This window comes from Leguminivora glycinivorella, chromosome Z, assembly GCF_023078275.1.
Source record: "Leguminivora glycinivorella isolate SPB_JAAS2020 chromosome Z, LegGlyc_1.1, whole genome shotgun sequence".
Taxonomy (NCBI): Eukaryota; Metazoa; Arthropoda; class Insecta; order Lepidoptera; family Tortricidae; genus Leguminivora; species Leguminivora glycinivorella.
In genome coordinates, this window is record NC_062998.1 from 8,574,654 (window position 1) to 8,580,653 (window position 6,000).

The window sequence follows — 6,000 nt, forward strand, 5'->3', positions numbered from 1 at the left end:
ATGTGCCTATAACATTTGAAGAGTTCCCTCGATTTCTCCAAGATCCCATCATCAGACCCCGACTTGGTGCCAATGGGACCATCTCGGGGTTATACCCGTTCGATCAAAAAAAAAATTTTGAAAATCGGTCCACGGTTCTCGGAGATATCGAGTAACAGCGGCATCTAAAGTTGGTAGTCTCCGTAGGAAACATTTGCCTCAAGCCCGGTTGTTACGCTTTGAGCGACCCTCTTCCTGTCTCACGTAACACTTTCTTCGCACGCACACCTAAAACTTTTAAACATAAGGTCGACATTTGTACGAACAACAAAAAGTCTCCAAGAAATTGTCCTGCCTTTTTGTTCTTGAAATTGTTAGAGTTTCCGATTACTAAGAATAATTGCATGAAATTCATGAATGAGTAACATGTGAATAGGTTCGCTACGTGCACGACTGGTGCTGCCCTCATTTTACCGGCTTTTCCATGTTACAGTGTTATGGTATCAAATTAATGACACTTAATTAGTTCCAACGACCGCCGCTAGGGTTAATGTTGGTGATGCCCAATAAATGACTAGTGTATGTGTAACTTGACGTAGTTACTGCCGTATTCGAAAAATGCTTTTTGGATGTTAACATACTAATGAGGAGGGAGGGACACTGCACAGTGCCCAGGCATGTCACTGTCATTCATATGTGTGAGAGATAAAAATAATCTGCTTCTCGCTCTTACATATGAAATTCTTTATCTCTGCAATGGACTAATAGGGTGGCGCCATCTGTCATAACCTTTGAGTGTGCCTCCTCATTAGTAAGTAGCCACTGCGATAATGATATCGTATATGTATGTACTCGTATATCTTTTAGTGTCAAGGTGACGTTTTCTTAAACAAATAATCCATACTTCCGTAGGGAAAGTGTGTGTCTGTTTGTTTGTCCATCTTTGACTTTGAAATGACGTGATTTTTTAAGTGGAGATAGTTGAAGGGATGGAGAGTGACATAGGCTACTTTTTGTCTCTTTCTTAACCGCTCACTTCCAAAAAGGGGGGGGGGAGTTTGTTTTAAAAGCTAGTTATGTAAATGTGCATAATATAGATTTAAATCTATAACATACCTACCTATTCAGTTCAAATAGTAGGTAAAACACTATTTTCAGTAGGTACACATGGCCCTTTGAAGTTTCAACTCATAGGCACAAGAAGTACCTACTACTTTGCGCACACGTGCGAGAAACTTAAACCATTATGCATAAGTTGTTACTGTAATACATATTTTCCATTTATAAAAAACCGCCTTCAAAAAAAGCGTGTTACAAAACACGGAGAAACTAAAAAGCCAAAAATAATAAACCTTCGAATTCAGATTTCTTATCGGATTGCAATAATCTAAACATCCAAATTATAAACAAATCAATTATTTTTGTAGTCGGTACCAGACCTGTTCGTCGCCTTGCTATTTCCTGTTTGCCCCACCCAACCATACGCAGGCTGGCCCCGACTCCATCTCTCGATTTCTCCAAGATAGCTGGCCTTCAAATATAACATACAAACCAGCACTTGACTAACTTCCGGACTACAGTTGAGTGGTTTTACGTTAACCGTACTTCACTGGATTTCCGAACAGGTAACTCGCGCTAACCGAATGAAACGTATCCCCTGTGTGCTTAGCCGAATGCACAAACGCTCACGATAAAATCTGTTTCATAGCTACGAGTATCTCTATCGCTCCTGCGTATTGGCGCGACAGAGCTAAACTGCATTTCTGTCGGCGTCTGGCGTCGGCGTCGACGATCTCCATTCGGCTACGCCGCGCCGGCAGTTGGACGAATGCCGAGCACTACTGCGACCGGCCGCGCCTCGGGAATAATAAATAATACCGACTGTATCGGGAATTCGGACGAGGACACTACTGTGTTTATTTATTTAAACTTTATTGCCCAATACAAATGGCGGGTTTAATACCAAAAAGAATTCTGTACCAGTCTTCTTCTTCTTCTTGCTCCTACCTTTATCCCACGTGATGTGGGGTCGGTACAACTTGCATGTCTTCCTCTTCCATTCTCTTCTATCTTTCGTCAAATCAACACTCACATATTTCTTTTTCATATCTACTTTCACACAACCATCCATCGTTGTTTGAGTTTACCCCTCCCTTTCCATCCATCAACATTCATCTCTAACATTATTTTGCCTATATGAGATTCATTCCTCCTCATTACATGCCCGTACCGCGCCAACCTGCCACTCCTCAATCTTTCCCGTTATAGGCGCAACTTTCAAACTTCCCCTAATATACTCATTCCTGATCCGATCCATTCTGGTCACTCCACACATCCATCTCAACATTCTCATTTCTGATACATGCACTCTCCTTTCATCCTCCACCTTTGTCGCCCAGAATTTAGATCCATACAATACAACAGGTTTCATTCAGATCCATACAATATTTACAAATTCTGTACCAGTCTACAATGGACTAAACCAAAAGATAAAGTGAGAGCACGGTCCTGCGCTCTATTTGTAAGTGCGATAGGGACGGCCTGATATTTTATCGTCTATCGCGCGACCATGCTTCCCGTGCTGAATGTCCTAAAGGTACAGTTACAGTTAAAATAGAAATGATTTGTATTTCCTTCCTATTTGAAAATAACGTTTCCGTTCAGTGATAGCTAATTCGCCTTTATTTGCAACAAGGTATTTGAATTCCGTAAAAAAATATTCTATTCTCGTAGATGATAATTAATACTTGCTAAATTTCATATAATTAATCCTAAAAAATCGTTAGAAACATTTTTTTAAAAGCCTCCACGTTGTGTTCCGATTGACAGACCGACAAACGGATGAACAACAACAAAGTGATCCAACAAGCCTAAATCGTTCTCACTTTCAATGAACTGTTATCGTTCCTATTACTTATCTCTGATTACTTATACACTATCAGTAAACTGAACAAGGTATAATTGTGACAACGGCAGCTAGCATCCGACAATACTCCATTTTTGTCGACATCGATGTCGAATTTGATGCAGTGTTATTTTAGTCTGAATTCTAACAGTTATATACTAAATAAGTATAAGAAGCGTTGGTAGTCTAGCGGTAAGTGCGTGCGACTTTCGTTCCAGTGGAGGTCGCGGGTTCGAACCCCGGCTCGCACCAATGAGTTTTTCGGAACTTATATGCGAAATGTCATTTGATATTTGCCAGTCGCTTTTCGGTGAAGGAAAACATCATGAGGAAACCGGACTAATTCCAATAAGGTCTAGTTACCCTTCAGATGGCAGTCGCTTTCGTAAAACTAGTGCCTACGCCAAATCTTGGGATTAGTTGTCAAAGCGGACCCCAGGCTCCCATGAGCCGTGGCAAATGCTGGGATAACGCAAGGAGGATGATGACTAAATATGTTATAATATGTAATAAAGTAATAGGTACATAAAGTTTAAAAATACGAAGGAAAATATTTTCCCACTACATCTGTATATGTATATAATATGAATATGGCTGACTGTACATTGGAAGCAACGTAGAACCTCCGTTCGATGCATACATATATCAATTGAGATAAAAGGCGACATTTGTCTTTTATCTCTCGAGCAAAACGGCAGAGATTTATTTTCCGCGAAAGGATTGCTGAAAATTGTGAACGCTGCATTCGAATTTCAAGAATAGACCACATATTTATCATGAGTGAAATATTATAGGTGGATCAATATCATGGTTTTCCTAGAATTATCCTTAATTTTGACAACTAACCCCCAAAAATAATGTAACCAAACCATAAGCTTTTAGACCGCATGAATGAGTGTCATTTATAAAATGGATAACAAACACATAAAAAGAATGAACCCGACGATAATGAATGCACATCGGTTTTTCGTCTTCGTAGAGCGTTGTCTCTTTCTTGCTTATGTGACTTTAACTGTCTCTTTCCAAAGACCGATGTGCATTTTTTATCGTCGTTTACTGTACAATATGTAGATATCTGCACCGTTTGGTCTATATTAACAAAATCGGCCTGAAATGCATAACATAAAATTTACTTTTCTCACTCTGTTTATTAATTTCGTAACTCATAAAATATTCTTATATACGCGGGGCATGCTGAAATTTTTGAGAAGAAAACTGCTCACCCTGGCACAGCTTTTAGGTATATGTACATATTTATGCTCCGAATTAGACCTCATTATCTATCATGCAACATTTTTGTTAGTCTTATACACTCCTGCGATGTATTTTTTTTTCATTGCTGTTAAATTACGAACGTACCTATATAAGTACGTATCTTGGTCCCCATCAATAATTTAAAAAAAGATAAAAGACAAATATTCATGACGCTCACACGTACGTACATGTACACACAAAAATAGAACAAAAACAGAGAACAAAATATGAAGTGCGCATCACGAAATGGACACAACTCAGCATAATGCTAGCTGGAAGCCAGCGCTGGTCTTCCGTAGGGCCCATGGTGGTGCTACGACAGATAACACCCACACAACAATAAAGAGAAGAGTTCGAAAAGAGACAGAAAAATAAAAAATAAACCTTATTACATAACAAAGTAAGAATACACATAAATCACAAAACTAAAAAAAAAAAGAATAACATAACAGAATACAATTAAAACACGACAAACAACATTTCGCTTACAATGAACCATATCAACTATCTGCCTTGCCTGCAGCATCAATAATTAAAGAATAACATGCTTTGTACAAACGAGTTGTCCAAATGGCATCTACCTACTTCAAAATATTTACGTAGGTATGTACTTTAAAATATATACTTCTAATAGTGTTTTAGTTTTAGCTCTACGTGTCCCTTTCCATAAACCTTCAGTGCTACCCTTGTACTCTACATATGTAAAGAGTTTCATGCATATACTAATTTGTGTAGACATATTAATTCAATGAAAATTGTAAAAGTTAGCGCGAGCGGCGAAGTTGGTTACGCCGCTGCGCCCTCTGGTGGGGAAATTTTGAACTGAGTAAATAAGTTTGAGTATAACAATAATTAAAGGCCGCTTTAGGTATATATATCTATTATCTATGTGCTTACATATGTAGGAAGTATAGGTATACACGGTGCTCGTGAGCATTGCGAGAGATTTTAACCACGCATTTCTGAGGCTAAGGGAATTATATTTTTTTTAATTCACATAATTTTTTTTAATTTTTTTTTTACTGTTTTCGAATGTATTTTTACATAAAAAGTAAATGTTATTCATAAAACTAGCACTTCAAATTATTTTTGACGTTTTTTTTTCTGAAAACCACATTTTAAACCTTTAATTTCGTACTTTTGGACATCTATCAATGAGGATTAGAGATGGGTAGGGGTGAGTAAATACTGAGTATTTACCCGTAATTTACTCAAAGCACCGAGTAAATACTCGTATTTACTCATTTGGGTGAGTAGAAACTGTTACCTAAAAATAATTAAAAAAATGAGATTTAAGTACTTAGTCGTGTTTATTTTAACTGTGTGGACATGTTTAAATGAGATTTATATTATTAGAAGCTTATGGGAGTCTTAGTTTGTCGAAAAAGAGGTAATCATTGTGAGAAAAAAATTGTGATAATGTTTAGTTAGCAGTTTTGTTTTAAAAAAGCAGGTATTTACAGTAAAAGTATGAGACTTAAATTAAATTGATATTTTAGATAACGGCATGACGTTCGGAAGTGATTGTTAATGTGGCACTTACGACCTTTTATTAAGGGTAGAAAACTCAAAAATGGCTCAGCTGATGACGTTTAAAGTACTAGTTTTGTATTTTGTATTACATGGGCAATAATTTGACGGTTTCTGGATATTTTTCCAACAACGAATTCGAAAGTTATAAAGGTATAAACATTATTTCGGCCTTAATTATCGTTTTATTCCAAAACTGTTCATATTATTAAAAAACTTTTTTAGAAACATTCAATTAATTTTTATAGACCTGTCAGATGATGTATAACACACTGGTAATTTCTGAATTTTATTTTTGTGAAAAATAGTTACATGTATAGAGAGCACGTCTT